A 20,222-nucleotide genomic window follows, 5' to 3' on the forward strand; every position below is an offset into this window, starting at 1 on the left:
GATGGAAACAAGCGTGGAAACAGGCCATTCGGCCCACCGTGCCTGCAACGACCAGCGATCACCACGTACACTAGCACTCTCCTACACACCAGGGACAATTTACAATTTACAGAAGCCAATTAACCTACAAACCTGTATGTCTTTGGAGTGTGTTCACAGGGAAAATGTACAAACTCTGTACAGACTGCACCCGTAGTCAGGATTGAACCCGGGTCACCGGTATTGTGAGGCAACGGGACTACCACCTGCGCCACTCTACTGCCCTGAAATGATGACAGAACTAGTGCCAGCTATCAGCTTTTGCCCATCCAAAATGAATCAATGCAAAAGCTCACTAAAATTAGCATCGTAACAGAAATAATTCTGCCCACTGATATAGAAAATAATGCTGATCCAATTAAACAATGTACCTTTAAAATGGAGATGAGGAATGTCTTTAGCCAGAAGGTGGTGAATCTGTGGAATTCATTGCCACAAACAGCTGTGGAGGCTGTCATTGGGTATTTTAGTGGCAGAAATTGATTGATTCTTGATTCGCACGGGTGTCTGGGGTTATGGGGAGAAGGCAGGAGAATGGGCTGAGAGGGAATGACAGATTAGCCATGATTGAATGACGGAGCAGACTTTTTGGGCAGAATGGCTTATTCCTGCTCCTATGTCTTATGATCTTATATTGTGAAGAAATGTAAATGATAATCACAAACTGACATGTGGCATTCAAAACAAATTAATATAAATTGAAGCTGTGAGCAAAAGTTTATCAATTTTGAACTTGCATTCAAAAATCTAGTCATGTTTATGGGCACTAGGCTGAAGTGTAATTTACACAGAATGCTGGAGTAAGTCAGCATCTGTGGTGAGAAAGGATAGGCAATGTTTTGTGTCCATTTCCCTCCACAGATGCTGCCTGACCTGCTGAGTTCCTGCAGCACTTTGTGTTTTGTTCAAGATTCTAGCGCCTGCTGTTTCTCGTGTCTCCAAAGTATCTATTACTTTTGTAGCTCGGTTAATAACATTTTACATTTCACGTATGTGTATCGCTTACAAAAAGCCACCTTAGTATTTTCAGTAATAAACTAGACTAAGTTGGGTCCCATGTTCAGATGGGAGGGCTGGTCCCCCAACGCAATATTCCACCTTTCCACCAATTCCAATATTGGTGGCCAGTGAGGGGGGGGGGGGGGGGTTCTGGAGCGCTAGTATGGGTGTTGTGGGCTGAATGGACTGGTCTCCAGAGGGCTAGTATAGACATTGTGGACCAAATGGACTGAGTCATGTCCAGGTATCAAGGGTTTTATAGTCCTGCCCCCCCCCCCCTCCCCCCTCCTCCCCCCGGTAGAGGCATTACCTTCATCGCGGCGAGAGGATCGCAAGGTTTTTTAAACATTCATAACTTTTTTATTTTTCATCGATGGGAAAAATCCTCAGGGCCTGCTCAGCGGAGGAGGACTGTGAGTAAGATGGCCCAAATCATAGCGATATATGGTAGCGTTTTTTCTAAAATCAATATATAGCGCAAACAGGAAGTGGTCAAGATGAGACTTTTAATTATATAGATTTTGGTTCCTTTCATTTATAAAGACCTTGGTTTATTTAACATGCATAAGATTCAAGACTCTTTAATTTATTTCTTTAATGCTTTTTTTTTTGGACAAAATTGACATTTAATTTCTGCCAGCACTTCTGATTCAGCGAGAATTCCATCACAACAATGAATATTCCTCTTTCTCGGCACAAAGTGACCAGTTCTCTGCTCCTGTAGCATCAACTAAATCAAATCCAAGTAAATGCCACTTTCTTTTTCTTTTTCTCACACTATTGTGATGATCTCCAGACACGTAAAGTAATAGTGAATGATTGCCGGTTTCCCACACAGGCACAGTGGCGCAGCTGGTAGAGCTGCAGCCTCACAGTGCTAGAGACCCAGGTTCAATCCTGACCTCAGGTGGCATCTGTGTGGAGTTTACACGTTCTCCCTGTGACCGTGGTTTCCCTCCGGGTGCTCTGGTTCTCTCCCATATCACAGACACGTGCAGGTTTGTAGGTTAATTGGCTTCTGTAACTCACCCCTAGTGTGTAGGGAGTGGATGAGAAAGTGGGACAACATAGAACTAGTGAGAACGGGTGATCGATGGTCAGCGTGGATTCGGTGGACTGAATGTGCTCAGGTGGCGCAGCTGGTAGAATTCCTGTTCCACCGCGCCAGAGACGTGGGTTTATGTTCTCCACTTGACTGTCGTTTTGCCTCTAGGTGCTCCGGTTTCCTCCCACATCCCAATGACGTGCAAGTTTGTAGGTTACTTGGCTTCTGTAAATTGCCCCAGGATTGCAGGGAGTTGATGAGACAGTCGGAATAACATATACAGAAAAACATAGAACATAGAAAATAGGTGCAGGAGTTGGCCATTTGGCCCTTTGAGCCAGCACCACCACTCATTATGATCATGGCTGATCATAGAACTAGTGTGAATGGGTGATCGGTGATCAGCGTGGACTTAGTGGGTCAAATGGCCTGTTTCTAGGCAGTATATTCAATCAATCAATCAATAGCCAAAATCCAAAGAGTCTTTCATGCTGTATTTATCAATCAATCAATCAATAAATTCTAATACCAATCTGCCAGTATTTACAAATTATGTTTTGTGCAACTCAAAAATTAATGAATTTTCAAGCCCAATATTAATTGAGTGCATTAACACTTTCCGCATTATAACATAAATTCCACATTAAACATTTATTATTACCCAGCTTAATGGAGTAGCGAAACCATCATAAGCCATTCTGTTCTCTTGCAACCTGCTGCTGAATGATATTTTGCCAGACTTCATCATGGTCTCTGGTTCTTCCCTCTCCATGGGGAAATCATCAAGGTGGCTAAATTCAATCGCCTCCGAAAATGAGCACTGGGATTTCAATGAAGCTCCAAACATTACTTCAATGCAAGCAGAATGCCAAGCCCATGCTGCAACCGGGCAGTGCTACCTATGTGTTGATTAGTTGCACATCAACAACAGCAGTGCAATATCATGAGTAGCTGGACTCAGTTGAAACTAGCCTGCATGATAGATGGCTCAGGAACCCTTCGTGTAGCCTTGGCCTACGTGATCTCCCAGTTGCAACACATTTTAACTCTAGTTCCCACACTGATCTTTTTTCCTTTATCATCATGACTTTTTTACATATCTTTCATTCATTGTTCTTTATCTCTACATCATCATCTATATTGCTCGTTTCCCTTATTCCTAACCAGTCTGAAGAAAGGTCTCGACCCGAAATGTCACCCATTCCTTCTTCAGAGATGCTGCCTGTCCAGCTGAGTTACTCCAGCTTTTTTCTGTTTATCTCCCATACTGACCTTTTTGTCCAGGGCCTCTACAGTCAGAGTGAGGCCACATGCAAATTGGAGGAACAGCACCTCATATTTTGCTTGGGCAGCTTACAAACCCATTTCTCTAATTTCAAGAAACCCCTGCATTCCATCTCTCTCTGGCCCTGCCCCCACTCGAGTTGTCCTGGCAGTTCCACCGTTCGCATCCATATATCCCTTCATTATAATTTCTTCCACAGCCAACAATGGACCATTGTGGGCTCCACCTTTCCTTGATCATCAGTGCCGGCTCTGATTTGTCCTGAACTTTATATTACTCTAGATTACCTCACCACTTGACTCTCAGTCTAAAGAAGGGAAACAGTACCTATTCCTTTTCTCCAAGAGATGCTGCCTGACCCGTTGAGTTACTCCATCATTTTGTGTCTAACTAAGGAATACTTTGGCTGAAAAGGACACAAAGTGCTGGAGTAACTCAGCGGGTCAGGCAGCATCTCTGGAGAACATGGCTAGTGACGTCTCAGGGCAGGACCATTCTTCTGACCAATTGTAAAGGGGGAGTGCAAGAGGGGAAGAAAGCTGGATGAGAGGAGGAACAGGACAAAGACAGGCGAGGGTTTTTCCAATAGGCAGAAGATCGGAACAATGGCCAGAGATCAGAAGAAAAGATGTGATACGAACAGATGGAAGAGTTGCGAATTGTAAAGCCTAAGGAAGGAATGTAAAAAGAGGGGAAGGGGAGGAGAGAAATAGGTGTTAGTCCAGGTGGGGCACAGGGGTGCGGGGGTGGAAGAAAAAGGAGGGATATGGGGGAGAAAAGGAAGGGAGGGTGGTTAGAGGTTACCTAGAAATGGAGAATTCAATGTTCATATCATTGGGCTGGAAGATACCAAGGCAGAACTGTTCCTCCAGTTTGCATGTGGTCTCCCTCTGGCAATGGAGGAGGCTGCATTGATTGATAGAAAGATACAGCACGGAAACAGGCCCTTTCCGGGTGCTCCCATTTTCTCCCACTTCCCAAAGACTTGCAGGTTTGTAGGTTAATTGGCTTCTGTAAATTGTTCCTTGTGTGTAGGGAGTGGATGATAACATGCAACTGGTGTGAATGGTGATCGATGGTCGGCGTGGTCTTGGTGGGCGAAGGATTGTTTCCATTCTGCATCTTTCAATCAATCAATGCAGGATTCCTAGAGAGGCACAGTGACGAAGCAGTATAGTTGCTGCCTTACAGCACCAGGGACCCAGGTTTGATTTTGACTACAGGTGCTATCTGCATAGAGTTTGTACATTCTCCCTGTGAGCAGATTGGTTTTCTCCAGGTGCTCCGGTTTTCTCCCACGTTCCAAAGACAAAGGTTTGTAGGTTAAATGGCTTCTGTAAATTGTCCCTTATGTGTAGGATAGAACTAGTTTATGGGTGATTGCTGGTCAGCTCAGGCTTGGTGAGCCGAAGGGTCTGTTTCTATGCTGAATCTCTAAGCTGAACTAAATTAAAAAAGCAATTTAATCAAAAAGGAGGAATAGATCAGGTGAATGCATAGTCTTTATCCCAGGGTTGGGGAATCGCGAATCAAAGGGCATAGGTTTAATGTGAGAGGGGAAAGATTTAATAGGAATCTGAAGAGCAACATTTTCACTCAGAGGGTGGTACGTGTATGGAACAAGAGGAAGTGGAAGTGACGGGTATAGCAACAACATGCAAACAATATTTGGACAGGTACAGGTCCACCACCAATTTTCCGGCACCTTTGGCTCCAGAGTCATTGTGGATTATCTGGTTTGTCAGCTCAACAGTGGTCATGACCTTCGAGAGGAGTCCAATGGTACCGGAACGGTTCACCTAGGCCACCGAAGGACCGAGATACCAGCCCGTAGAGTCGACCTCGGAAGTCGGCTATGGGAACGGATCTACCGGGCCGGAGTTCCAGAGCCCCGACCACAGGGGCCAAATTTGCCCGCGGAAGTCCCTGAAAAGGTCGAGATCACCGCCTCACCCGGCCAAGGTGCCACATTTTCGTGGGACTTCCGGGGGAATTTCAAGTGTGCTCTCGTAATTTGGTCCGGATTGAACGAGGTGCCGGGCCAGCAGTTGCCGCAAAATCGGTGGCGGACCTGTATGTGGGTAGGAAATTGTTAAAAGGGATCGGGTCAAACGAAGGCAAGTGGGACTAGCATAAACGGGTATCTTGGTCAGCATGGACGAGTTGGGCTGAAGGGCCTGTTTCCGTGCTGAACGACTTTAACCTTGAAACTGTCTGAAAACCGTCACGTTTGAAAGATTGTATAGTCAAATTTGGATCTTGTTGCACAAGTAACTGATACATAATGGATACACTCTGCTGATTTATTTAAACATAACAGGTTCAAAAATAAACCAAATACAAGTCAACTGTAGAGTAAGGCTAACCAAGCAACTGGTTATTTGAATGAACAACAACAATTGGCAGCTCGCAACTTCAGCAAAAAAATACAACGGCAGCCATCAAAAATCTGCCAATATCTTTAAGCTGTCACAATTTTCTTTCATCCCTTTTTCCATATCCAGACAAGAAATATAATTTATACCATAACAAATAAGGTATTGCTCAAAGGTAGCCAGGAAGATTGGGCGCATGTAATATGCTGGAGGAATGCGTTTTAGGGAGTTATCACTTGTTGTTTAGTTTAGCTAAGAGATACAGCACAGAAACAGGCCCTTCGGCCCACCAGGTCCATGCCGACCAGCCCACCGATCACCCCACACACAAGCACAAAATCCTGCACACTGGGAACAATTTACAATTTACAGAGGCCAAATTAACCTACAAAACTGTACGTCTTTGGAGTGTTGGAGTAAACTGGAGCACCCGGAGAAAACCTACACGGTCACGGGGAGAATGAACATACTCCGTACAGGTATTTTACCCCGCCCCCATCTCAACGTACGCTCCTTAGCTACCTCGTCACCCTGCTCCTTTCCCCTCTGCATACTCATCCCCCATCCCCAAGTCCCCCATTTTACTTCCATGCCTCCCCCTTCCACACACAACTCGCCCTCTGGCTTTGCATTTCATTCCTCTTCTACTCTCCTCATCTGACACCCTTTTGCCGATGCCCTTTTACACGACAAGATAAACACCTGAATGATCCAGTGATGAACACTAGGCCTTCAGCCTTCTATTGATCTGGTCGGGAATGGAGAATGTGAAGTATGGACCCAATAACAACCCATTAAGATAATGCAACTTCAAAGGCTGTGTTATCAAGGATGCGCTGAGAACAGATCGGTGATTGCTGTATTATCGTCTTTGATACCTTGGCATTTGGGAGCAGTGCATTACGAAGATGAAAGTAGCAGCAGCCTCTGACATTAAGGAACATTCAACAACATTCAAAAGTTGCTAAAAATTAATCAGAATAATGAAAAATAGATTTAAATGTAAAGGTGCTTTAAAAATTCAAATGAACTCAATTTGTAAAATCATCCGAAACCACTTAGTTTAGTTTAGAGATGTAACACGGAAACAGGCCCTTCAGCCCACTGACTCCAAGCTGACCATCGATCACCCGTTCACATCAGTTGCTTTGCAGGGTCTCTTTCTCTCTCTCTCTCTCTCTCTCTCTCAGCACTGACATCTCCCACCCTTCAGGAGTGTGTTGTGCCTAGAAAATGTCTGCACTGCCCGGCTTACTTTAGAGATACAGCATGGAAACAGGCCCTTCAGCCCGCTGACTCCATGCTGACCATCGATCATCCGTCCACTAGTTCTGTTATCCCACTTTCCCATCCACTGTCTACACTCGCTTTCTTGAAGTTAATAATGCTTTTCCTTGCTTTTTTGGCATAATTACAAATACCGAGTTTTTCCTCATTTTAATAGGCAGATTAGTCGATATATTATGTCTATTTGGCTGAAATATCTGCCCTAACGTGTCTTCCTACAGATTGTTGACGTGTTGACACAAGGAACTGCAGATGCTGAAATCATGAGCAAAGAACAAAGTGCTGGATGAACAGCATGACAGGCAGTATCTGTTGAGGAAATGGATGGGCGAAGTTCTGAGTTGGGACCCTTCTTCAGACTGTCGAAGGGTCTGACGAAGGGATCCCGACCCAAAACGTCGTCTGTCCAAAACATCGTCTCTCATCCACAGATGCTGCCTGACCCACTGAGTTCCTCCAGCACTTTGTTTCTTGCTGATGTTGAACATTTGTTTGGAAACGTAATTAACATTCTCTTTGTGAATGTTGCTGTCGTTTGGATGAGATTGGGACTGTGGCATTTACCTCAAAGTGACAACGAAGATCGCATGATAACATCTCAGTGGAAGGATTAAATAAAAACCTGAAGGGGAACCTTTTCGCACACAGGCATATGCAACTAGTTGCCAGAGAAAATATTTGAGGGAGGTACTAGAACAGCGTATAAAATACATTTAGACAAGGTACAGGGTTAGGAAAGGTTTACAGGGATAGGGGCCAGACATAGGCAGGTGGGACTAGCGTAGATGAGATGTCTTGGTCAGCATGGGCAAGCTGGGCCAAAGAACCTGTTTCTGTGCTCTATGACTCTGAAGAACAGCAAAGTGAACCCCGAGATAGATACACAGTGCTGGAGTAACTCAGTGAGTCAGGCAGTTTTTTCTCCAGAGATGCTGCCTGACCTGCTGAGTTACTCCAGCATTGTGCCTCTAACTTCGGTATTTACCGTCATCTGCAGTTCCTTTCTACCCAAAGTTATCCCCAATATCTTGGTCAATATTGATCCCTTTATCTTCATATCTTCTCGTTATTTCATTGCTTGTGAGGGCAAATTGGTTGATCTGCTTTTCACATTGTGGGAGAGAGCTATTCAGAATGTTTAATTAGCTGGAACCCTCCTCGGAGCGAGATAATTACAATGAAAATTCACGGCCTCTTATTTTATGTAAGCTTTCCTTCAGGCATTTTACCACATTAAAGTGTCTATATAAATGTAAGTCGGTTTCCTGCTGTGTCTTTTTAGATTCCATATCCCATGCTATTTGCAAGCAAAACTTACCAAAGTCATTTGGACCTTATACAAAAGTTCTTGCAGAGAGTCATTTTGCTATCTACTGCAGTCATGGAGAACACAATGTACTTTTCAGACATGATTCACTGGAGCTATTTGTCAAATCTGGCCAGTGTGGATAGGCACTACAGCTTAGATATGACTCAGTCCACTTAATCAAATTGTCCTCCTGCCATAGACCTGTGAAGTCGTGGGAAGTAAGACAAAATTAAAAATACAGTAGTCATCTTGGCTAATACTCAAATTTTCTTAATTGGAACAACCTAGAGGTCATTGGTTTATTGCTAACACCGGTACACAAACAAGTGGTGCCTTTCGGTACTTTTGTAACTTTGGCGACACTTGTGTACTGCCTAGGCTGTTTGCAAAACAAAGCATTTCACTGTACCTAGGTACCGTAGGTACATGTGACAATCACATATCATTCATTCATTCATTCATTCATTCAACTTGCTGATGTAGCAGATACCAGCTGATTAAAGGTTAGCGTTAGCGTTAATTAGTGTTAGATTTTTTATATTGACAAAGATGCTGGAAGTACCCTTCACAGATACCACACAGAAGATCTGCACTGCCTTTAATTGTCAATTGTAATGGCGAGTGGTGTAGCTGGTAGAGCAGATGTAACAGATACTAGCTGATTAAAGGTTAACATTAGTCTCACAGCGCTGTTGACCCAGGTTCATTTCTGACTTAAGACTTTCGAGATACAGAGTGAAAACAGACCCTTAGGCCCCCCGAGTCCGCGACGACCAGCGATCACCCTGTACACTATCACTATCGTAGGGACAAATTTACAATTACTGTATTACCAAAGCCAATTATCCTGCAACCCTGTACATCCTCTGAATGTGGAAGGAAACCCGGAGCACCTGGAGATAACCCACATGGTCTGTTTTCATGCTGTATCTTTCAACCAATTAATTTTTCCATGATCTCCCAACAAAGTAAATGTTGTTTTGGGACACAATGAATTGCAGATGCTGGTTTACAAAGAAATAAAGTGGTGGGGTAAATCAACGGATCAGGCAACATCTCTGGAGCATATGGATAAATTAGCATGTCCATTTTCTCCAGAGATACTGCCTGACCCATTGAGATACACCAGCGCTCTGTGTCCTGTACTTGGTCTCCTGCCCATTCAGACCACTTTTTAATTCCCTTTCTCAGGGCAGCACAGTGGCGCAGTGGTAGAGTTGCTGCCTTACGGCTCCAGAGACCCAGGTTCGATCCTGACTACGGGTGCTTGTCTGTACAGAGTTTATACATTCTCCCTGTGATTAGTATGGGTTTTCTCCGATTTCCTCGCACACTTCAAAGACGTACAGGTAATTGGCTTGATGTAAATGTAAAATTGTCCCTAGTGTGTAGGATAGTGTTAATGTGTGGGGATTGCTGGTCGGTGCGGACTCGGTGGGCCAAAGTGTATTTTTCTGCACTGTAAAATAAAAAAAGGAACCAAGAAGGATATCAGTAGTGATTGAATGTAATAGATAACCTGTTCAGGGGTGGATGGACAATCACAAGTTCTACATTCCTGTAGCTCCATTGCAGCCTACTTTGGCAACACAAACAGCCACAAACAAAGAAGATTACAGAGAGTGGTGGACACTGAATGGTCCATCAGTCCACAGGTACTGACCTTCCCACCATTGAGATGATCTACAGGAGGAGCTCCCTCAGGAAGGCAGACATAATGTCAAAGACCCACACCACCATGTTGTGAATCTGTGGAATTCTCTGCCACAGAAGAGAGTGGCGGCCAATTCACTGGATATTTTCAAGAGAGAGTTATGCCCCTGTCCCACTTAGGAAACCTGAACAGAAACCTCTGGAGACCTTGCTACCCACCCAAGGTTTCCGTGAGGTTCCCGGAGGTTTTGGTCACTCTTCCTAATGGTGGAAAGTGGTTTCCGCATAGTCGAGGCTTCTTCTATGTTCCTGCGATTATTTAAAAAAAAACAAAACCGGCCTCGACTAAAGATGGGTTGCCATTTGGTCGAAGCCAGTGGAGTGGGGTCGCTATTTACTTACAGGCAGTCGAAGGCAATCTCCTTCGTTGACCGGCCATTTTGATTGGCTCATTGGAGTTTACCTTCCTCTTCATCGCGCAGACAGCGCTCCTCCGCTGTCCCTGGACCCCACTCTGTGTGAGTGTGCGTGTGCGTGTGTGTGTGTGTGTGTGTGTGAGTGTGCGTGTGCGTGTGTGTGTGTGTGTGTGTGTGTGTGTGCGTGTGCGTGTGCGTGTGCGTGTGTGTGTGTGTGTGAGTGTGCGTGTGCGTGTGCGTGTGTGTGTGTGTGTGTGTGTGCGTGTGCGTGTGTGTGCGTGCGTGTGTGTGTGTGTGTGTGTGTGTGCGCGCAGTCGGTAGCAAAGATCCTGTAGGATCTTTGGTCAGTTGATGCAGCTCACGCTTCGGTCGAGGCTTTCCAGGCAAGTGACCAAAACCTCTGGCGACTCATGGAAACCTTGGGTGGGGCGCAAGGTCACCAGAGGTTTCCGTTCAGGTTTCCTAAGTGGGACAGGGGCATTAGATTTAGCTCTTCGACTAAAGGAATCATGGGATATGGGGGGAAAAGCAGGAACGAGGTACTGATTTTAGATGATCAGCCAGGATCATGAAAGGCGGTGCTGACTCAAAAGGCCGAATGGCCTATCCTGTACCTATTTTTCTATGTTTCTATGGTTGCACCGTAACATCCCATTTTATCCAGCGCACTGCTGGACATAAGAGATGTGATGAAATTATGTTAGAATAACCACTGAACCGTTCACAAAGGGATGATTATGAAAGTGAATATCTTCAGTGATAGATGAACATTCGCCATCAAAGTCCCTCTGAGACCATTCTCGTAGTTTCTGTTTTTAAATATTCTTTACTTGCAGACCCTGTATGAACACAAAATTTTCTCCTCAGTTTCTTCCCCTCTTTCATCCTTTACCGAACTCTTATGTCTGTTATTAATCTGCATAGGCACAACAGGAGATAATGTAAACTCCAACTCAAAAGTTTTCGGTCTAGATAATAACACACTGCAACACGATGTATCAATTTGCTGGATGGCTTGTAGGAGGAGGATGATGTAAAGCAGGGGAAGAAAGACATGAAGCTCGGGGAAGATTGCCACATTATTTCTCATCTACCTCGGGAAACATATAAGACCCACGGAAATCACGGCTCGTCTTCATTTGCAAGGACATCACGGATATAATTCTGTCATTTGCACGAATGAGATGTGCAACAAGGAAACCAATATTAGTAAAGAGTTATCAGGAATGATAAAACTGCCGATGGAACACCACTGTGAACCATAGATTCCCTCCAGCTAGTTGTGGAAGGATTAGTCATTTTGCAGTGAGTTGCAGCATTATTACGGAGAACACACTGGGAATGATAATCAATGCCCGCATGTGGCAGAAATATAAGAGATCAAACGAGGATTTTTCAAAGATGTATCATTGCAAGACTGCTGGAATGAACGCGGTCATTCGAGGCACTTTAAATGACAGCGTGACCTTGGTCAACAATTAGTCAACAGCCCTGCAGTGCAAGTGCACAAACAAATCATTCCGCTTATGAGCGTATATGGCAAGAACGACCAAGGGCAGCCACGGTGGCCAAGCAGTAGAGTTGCCGCATTACAATACTTGCAGCGTCAGAGACCCGAGTTCGATCCCGACTACGGGTGCTGTCTGTACGTAGTTTGTACGTTCTCCCTGTGTCCACATGGGTTTTCTCCGAGATCTTCGGTTTCCTCCCACACTCCAAAGACGTACAGGTTTCTAGGTTAATTGTATGGTGTATGTGTAAAATTGTCCCTAGTGTGTGTAGGGTAGTGTTAATGTGCTGGGATCGCTGGTCGGTGCGGACTCGGTGGGCCGAAGGACTTGTTTCCACCCTCTATCTCTAAACTAAACGTAGAACAGTACAGCACAGGAATAGGCCCTTTGACCCTCAATGTCTATGCCGAGCATGATACTACGTCAACCTTCTCTGCCTGCATATCCCCACATCTGCATACCCACCATCCTTTGTGTGACAGCTGTAACACTTCAGTATAGGAACAGGCCCTTCAGCCCTCAATGTCTGTGTCGAATATGATGCCAAACTCTGTGCGCACATGATCCATATCCCATCATTTGCTGCCCATTCACCATCTCCCTTGGCAGCGTGTTCTAGGCACCCACTGCTCTGTGTGTAAAATGTCACTGTGTAACTCTACCTCTGTGCCACTGCACCGCCACACATCTAACCCACCGTATGTCAGCAATTCCATTTAAAATGAATGAAATCAAAGTTGAAATCCTGCTTAAGAGTTATATTGGCATATAGTGGTAAGATTTTAATCAATTTAGAAGTATCATTACACTAGGCTGTAAAAACTTGCTTTCTCTCCCTGAAGGGTCTTCTGTTTAAAAAATGTTTTAGCAGCTTTATCAAAGTACCGCAAAGGAGGATAATTACGGGAAATCACAATGGTGTTTAACGTGATTTAGGGCATGGTCAACTTTATGGGCTTGGCTGACTTCCAACGCAATGGACTGCAACGCTACTGGTTGTCAGTTCTTGTGCCAATGGAAGAACTGGCATGGACCAAGAACAGATAGACACTTGAATTAGTCCGATTGTAATTAAAAATGATCGACATTCTCAGAAAATGACAGTGCAGTTTGCGTGAACTACATGGTAATAATTAGGTCTGAGGAGGTGTTTCGATCCGAAACATCACCTATCCACGTTCTCCAGAAATGATGCTGCCTGACCTGCTGAGTTACTCCAGCACTTTTTGTCCATTTGTGCACATGATTTGTGCATATGTTTATTATTGGCACATGTACCTAGGTACAGAGAAAAGATTTGTTTTGCAGTCAGATTTGACTACCATACGGAAATACCACCAAGTCAAACTCAAGTCCAGTAGAGAGAGCAAAGGAGAAGATAGAGAGCAGAATATAGTTCTCCGCACTGTAGTGCACCAGTTCCAGAGTCAAAGTCCAATGTCTGCAATGTTGTAGAGGATAATCGGTCAGAATACTAGATTATGGAAGGGCAATTCAGAAGCCCGATAACAGAGGGAGAGAAGCTGATCCTGAGTCTGGTGGTGTGAACTTTCAAGTTTCTGTATCATAAAAGTCTAAAGCCAGGCACACTTGAAATAGAATTATAAATTATATACTCAAGAAACATCCTAAAAAAGCTATGGATGTTGAATTAATTGAAATGATCGAGGCTAAAATCAAAAGGTTATTTTGTTAACCAAGGATATCAGAAGATTTAAAACAAAAGCATAGGGTTGCATAGTGGCGCAGTGGTAGAATTTCTGCCTTACAGCGCCAGAGAATGAGGTTCGATCCTGACTACGGGTGCTGACTGTACGGAGTTTGCACGTTCTCCCTGTGACCGCACAGGATTTCTCCGGGTACTCTGGTTTCCTCCAACACTCCAAATACGTACAGGTTTTATAGGCTAAATGGCTTCCGTAAATTGTAAATTGTCCCTCGTATGTACGATAGTGTTAGCATACGGGGTGATCGCTGGTCAGCGTGGGCTCCTTGGGCCGAAGAGCCCGTTTCTGTGCTTTACCCCTAAACTAAACTAAGCAGAAAGATATTGGAAATTACAAGCAGGCTCGAAGCATTTTGCCTGCCGAAAATGATAATGGACATTGACACTTTATTTCCTCAAAGTAATTTCTAATCTACTGTGAGAACAGTAGCCTCTCTTTTAAGCTCCTCTTCCAATTGAGACGTAGAGCCATCAGACATACTCAGCAAGACAGAAATCATTGTAACAATGGTGACCTCTCCTCTTTATTGATCAAAGACACTGTAATCCCTAAACTTTAAATACAGATCTGTTTGTCGGAGTTGTTTACGAAGTGGACCTCAGTGGTAACTTTTTCCCCCCCAGGAGAATGATAGAGTCATCAAATCACCCAGCGTGGAAACAGGCCCATCATCCCAACTTGTCCACGCCAACCAACATGTCCCATTATGTTTTCAAGAGAGAGTTAGATATAGCTCTTAGGGCTAACGGAATCAAGGGATATGGGGCGAAAGCAGGAATGGGGTACTGATTTTGGATAATCAGCCATGATCATATTGAATGGCGGTGCTGGCCCCGAAGGGCCAAATGGCCTATTCCTGCACCTGTTTTCTAAGTTTCTATGAATTTATACTAGCCCTATCTTCCTGCGTTTGGCCCATATCCTGAAATCCTATTCTATCCATCTACCTGTCTAAATGTTTCTTAAACGTTGTGATAGTACCTGCCTCAACTGCCTCCTCCAGCAGCTCATTCCATACTCCCACCACCCTTTGTGTAAAAAAGTGGCCCCTCCAGTTTTTATTAAAATCTTTCCCCCCTGCTCACCTTGAACACATTTCCTCTGGTTCTTGATTCCCCAACGCTAGGCAAGAGACTGTGTGCCTCTACCCAATCTATTGTTCTCACGATTTTGTACATCATGTCTGGGGAAATACTTTCAGGTTGCAGATTTTCCAGCTGAGTTTGTGGTTTTACTAAATAAAGCAGATTTAGGATCAATCTGTGGCTGACTGTAGTTGCAGATCTACATGGAACAAGTTCTCATTTGTTGAACAGGCCAGTTGTTTCTGCCTTCTCTTGCCCCACTGAGATACCTCAGCACTATCTTGTCCCCACCTTGGCCAGTCCCTTCCATGTACATATAGGTCATAGGTCATCTCGCATGCTCTCCACCGCTTCAACAACTTCCTTACTGTGGACGCCCAGTTCTTTTACACTTACATTCCCCATCAAGAAAGTACCCTATGTACCCCTCGCAGGTGCATAGTTCCTTGAAAGTTGCATCACAGTTAGACAGGGTGGTCAAAAAGGCTCATTGGCCTTCATCAGTCAGAGTATTGTGTATAGACGTTGGGAGGTCATGTTACAATTGTATAAGTCATTTGTGAGACGTACAGGGCCTGTCCAACTTGGGCGCCATTTGCGCGCCATTTACGCGACATCATTTATGCGTTACGACGCGCGCCGTGACACGCACGTGATGCGCGCATGGTGCGTGGTGATGTAGGCAATGACACGCGGTCACGCGCTGTGCCCCAGGATTTTGGGATGTACAAAATCTTCGCCCGCCATCTGCATGATGCGCAAATGACACCCAAGTGGGACAGGCCCTTACAGGTTTGTAGGTTAATTGGCTTTGGTTAAAATTGTCTCTGGTGCGTAGGATAGGGGTAGTGTATGGGGATTGCTGGTCGGCGCAGACTCGGTGAGCCAAAGAGCCTGTTTCCATGTCAATCCATGTTCTCCAGAGATGCTGTCTGACCCGCTGAGTTACTTGTTCACTTTGGTAAACCAGCATCTGCACTTCCTTGTGTCTACAAGCACAATCCCTTCGCTTGGTTGGTTTGAGACTGTTTCACGACAGTCAAGCTATGGAACTCTGAGCTCCGATTTACATGGATGCAAACATTACCCAAAATTGATATCATTCGTAGCATATCTATTGTTGCAACAAGATAGTATGGATCTTGCACAGAAGTCTAACTTCAAAATCAATGAGAATTTACCAAGAAATGATTGCTAGTTCAATTTTCCATTGGTGAAATCAAATTTTGCATGTTCAGTGGGTAAGAATTGCAGGCTATTCAATATAATTTCTTGACAGTAATTTAGTATTTTGAGAATGATGTTTTAAATGTCTTGTTTACAACAGCCCTTAACATCTAGATCAACACATGAGGAAATTATGCAAGAATATTCAAGGGAGAATGAATCAAAATGGTGCTGCATATCATAATCAAGATAATCAAGTCAATACACAATCATAATAAATTTTGCTACACTTTAGGCAGTCTTGCAACTCTAATACCAATACTTTGCTGACCTCAGCTTTATTTCACTTCATGCTATCAAAAATAATTCGGGTTTAATTCTGCAAGGTGATCCATTTCATTCGAGTGTAGGGACTGCTTACAACATTGCAACAACATTGAAACCCAGTCACCGTTACAATATTCAAGGATCATTTTAATCATGTTTGTTTCTATTCAAGGTTCGCTTTTCTTTTTTCCTCTGCAAATCTTACAACTAGGAAGGCCCAGAGATCGAGAAGTGTATAAAGGTCCCCCACCGATTTTCCGGCAACTGGTGGCCAGGCACCTCCTTTAATTTGGACAAAATGACAAGAGCGCACTTGAAGTTCCCCGCCGGAAGTCCCCCCCGAAAATGTGGCGCCTAAACTGGGTGTGGCAGCCGATCTCAACCTCATCGGGACTTCCAAAGCCCATCGACAACCAAATGTGCCCCCTACTGCCGGGGCTCTGGAACTCTGGCTCAGTGGTAGCCGGCAGAGCCGTTTCCATAGCCAACTTCCGAGGCCGACTTTGCGGTCTGATATCTTAGCTCTCAGGCAGCCTAGGTGGACCATTCCTGTACTATTGGGCTCATCTCGGAGGATGTGAGCTTTGTTCATCCAGCAAAATGGATATTCCAGAAAGGCTCTGGAACCAAGAATGCCAGAAAATCGGAGGCAGGTCTATATTTGCACACACGACCACTGATTTATTTCATAATCTGATAGCAAGTGGTGAGATGCAATTGCATAAATTGAATGCAACCATTCTTATGCACTCCTGAAAAATCTAGATGCATTGGTGCACTCCAATGCATTTTTTTTTTTACACCACATCCCTTATTATAAATGTTTTCATTGATTTAATATATTCAGGGATCAAGTATTAAGAATGCAAGGTTGAAGAAAAATCGGAGTTGGCATTACCCTTAGAAAATCAGTAACTTGCCAAGTTCATTCTTCACCCACGACTGGGTTGGTGAATTGGAAAGATGATAGACTCTTGACCTGTGAATTAGAGGAGATGCGGTTTTATGGATAATGGATGTGGGGATTAATGGAAAGGTTAATGGAAATGGGGCATCACTAATTTAAATTTCTTGGAGTGTTGGCACTTTGTCATTATTGCTTTGCTCTTGAAATCAAGAATGCGTGATGTCAGGACCATTGCTTGGAATGAGTGATGATGTGGGACTTTGCCTCCAGAGGCCACACAGGTGATGGTGGGGTCCTGTTCATGCAAGGGAGGAAGTGCAAAGGCAGTGACAACAGAGGAAGGGACGTAAATCTCGGAAATCTAAGCAAGCTGGAAGAGAGGAGGGGCAGGATAAGGCATAACAGCTAATAAGTAGAGGCCAGTAATAGGAGAAGAAAGGGAACTGAGGTCTAGCCTACTGCACCCTCGAGGTTGGCTGTGGGAGATGCACCTGGGAAACAAAGGTGGATTTGCAAGGAGCGGGACATCGGTTCACAGATCGATCCAGACGTCCAAGGAAGTCGACGGCTGGAGGCCCACGGCAGCGCGGGGCTCGCCTGTAACGGGCACCACTCATAACAACTAGAGCGCAGACTGGACTTTGAAAATGGCGCCAAAACACGGAGCTTTTCGCATGCGGGATCAGTGGACTATTTCTGAACACCTGCTAATCGGGCATGTGCTTGGGTATGGCAATACTTCACTGGGCGGTTTGTAAGAAAATACTTTCACCATGTGTTTGCACTTTGCACATGTGACAACAAAAGCATCATTGAACCAATGAGTTATCTGCCAGTGGTTTTTTTGATCGGCAGATGATTGGACAAAGGCCAGAGATGAGTCAAAGGCTACCCAAGCTTACAACCCAACAATATGAACATCAACTCTCAAATTTTAGGCAACAACTCCCCCCCCCCCCCCCCCCCCCTTCCTCTTTGCCACCCTCTCTCCCTGGATTCACACCTATTTCTCTGCTCTCCCTTTCCTTCCACCTACATTCTTTCCTCTCATTCACAATTCGCAATTCTTCAATCCTATGGTCTCATACTTTCCATTATTTCAACTCTGGCCTTTGTCTAACCATCTTCCTCTCAAAAATTCTCACTTGATCCGCCTATTACTTGCCAGGCTTGGTCTTGTCCTCTCTCCCAGCTTTCTTCCCCACCCCCACCACACTCAGCCTTAAAAAAGACCCCGACCCAAAACATGTGATTTCTGCGCATGGATATGTAAATGTTGGAAACCAGATGTTTGGGATATATTGCTAGACAGCAGCCTGTTCTCTCTCACTGGCCTTCATGGAGTTGGCTGGGGTATAAGGAACTTGGGGGTAAATAATCCACTGTTCCATTTCGCACTTGCCTGAGATTTAAAATGTGGCAACTCAAGTGTATAGAATGGTAAAGAAGACATACGGTATGGCCAAGGCACTGTGTATGAGAGTCAGGAAGTTATGTTGCAACGTTATAAAACTTTGGTTAGACCGCATTTAGAGTATTGCATGCAGTTCTGGTCAACCCTACTACAGGAAGGGGTGTTGAAGCTCTGGAGAGAGTGCAGGAGAGGTTGAGCAGAATGCTGAAAATAGACACAAACCATGTGTAACGCAGCAGGTCAGGCAGCATCTCCGGAGGAAAAGAGGATGGGTGACGTTTCGTGTTGGGACCCTTCTTCATAATGCTGCCTGGACTAGATAAACCTATTCATGTTCTCCAGAGATGCTGCCTGACCCAGTGGGTTCCTTCATGACTTCATGTCTTTTTCTGGATTAAAGGGTATTAGTTATAAGGAGAGATTGGACAAATTTGAATTGTTGTCGCTGGAGCTGAGGTGTAGGGAAGAGCTGATGACAGTATATAAAATTATGAGAGGCATTTACAGATAGTCAGAACCTTTTGGCCCCGAGGGGAGAATTTTCTAAAACTAGCGGCATAATTTTAAAATAGGAGGGACAAGGTTTAGAGGAGATATGCGGGGCAAGTTTTTTTTTCAAACAGATAATGTGGGTGTCTGGAACGCACTGGTGGTGGAGGCACATGCATTATGGGCATTTAAGAGAATTGAAGAATGTGCAACGTATGTTGAGATATAGATCACGTGCAAGCAGAGAACAATAGTTAAACTTGGCATCATGTTCGGCATAGACATTGTGATCTGAATGGCCCCTTCCTGTGCTGTACTATGTTCGATGCTCACTGTTCTATGAATGCTGCACCAATGGAGGTGTGAGAGGTATTATTCCCATAATAACCCAAATAGAAGGAAATGATTGAGAGAACCTCGTTAAGAGAGTGCAGTAAGAATTCAATAAATTAAGCATTATGTTATTAATTTAATAATCATTCCTTCCAATTATATCTCCAAAGAATCAAAAGGTAGAGGTCACCTTACAAGGATTTTAAAATGTTTAAATATGACTAACTTTTTCTTTTACAATTGTTTAACATGTTTAGTTCATTAATTTCACCCCTAATATTTTTAAAAGAAAAAAATGCTTTTGAATAACTCACAATCCAAAATTTTCAGACTTTAAAAAAAATCTATTACTTACATTCATAGTCATACAGCATGCAAACAGGACCCAACTTGCCCACATCGACCAACATGTCCCATCTGCAATAGTCCCACCTGCCTACGTTTGGCTCATATCCCTCTAAACCTATCCTATCCTATCCATGTACATGGCTCAACTACCTCCTCCAACAGCTCGTACCATGGACCCTTTGTGTAAAAAAGTTACCCCTCATGTTCGTATTAAATCTCCCCCCCCCCCCTCTCACCATAAACCTATGTAATCTAGTTCTAGATTCCCCTACTCTGGGCAAGGGACTCGGTGCATTTACCTGATCTATTCCTCTCATGATTTTGTACACTTGTATAAGATCACCCCTCATCCTCCTGCACTCCAAGGAATGGAGTCCTAACCTCCACTTCAACTTTGACACTCATCGAAATCTCGGGCCAATACTCAGATTATAATTATCACACTTTATTTTCGGGGCTGGGATAGTTTTGATTGTTCTTCATGGTGTCCCCTCACAAAGTATTTG

General features: G+C 44.3%; 1 protein-coding gene and 1 long non-coding RNA gene across 2 annotated transcripts in view; one reads left to right on the forward strand and one right to left on the reverse strand.

Annotated features, from left to right (window-relative positions):
* LOC116986819 overlaps positions 1-16,574 on the forward strand; it is a 19,736-nt gene extending 3,162 nt beyond the window's left edge. Inside the window, exons 2-3 of the long non-coding RNA XR_004415575.1 lie at positions 5,045-5,050; positions 16,467-16,574. This is a non-coding gene — a long non-coding RNA (uncharacterized LOC116986819). The remainder of the gene's footprint in view (positions 1-5,044; positions 5,051-16,466) is intronic.
* Positions 1-20,222, reverse strand: part of LOC116986818 (chemokine-like protein TAFA-5) — a 192,334-nt gene that overhangs the window by 96,162 nt on the left and 75,950 nt on the right. The gene's annotated exons all lie outside the window — the stretch shown is intronic.

This window comes from Amblyraja radiata, chromosome 24, assembly GCF_010909765.2.
Source record: "Amblyraja radiata isolate CabotCenter1 chromosome 24, sAmbRad1.1.pri, whole genome shotgun sequence".
NCBI classification, from domain to species: Eukaryota; Metazoa; Chordata; class Chondrichthyes; order Rajiformes; family Rajidae; genus Amblyraja; species Amblyraja radiata.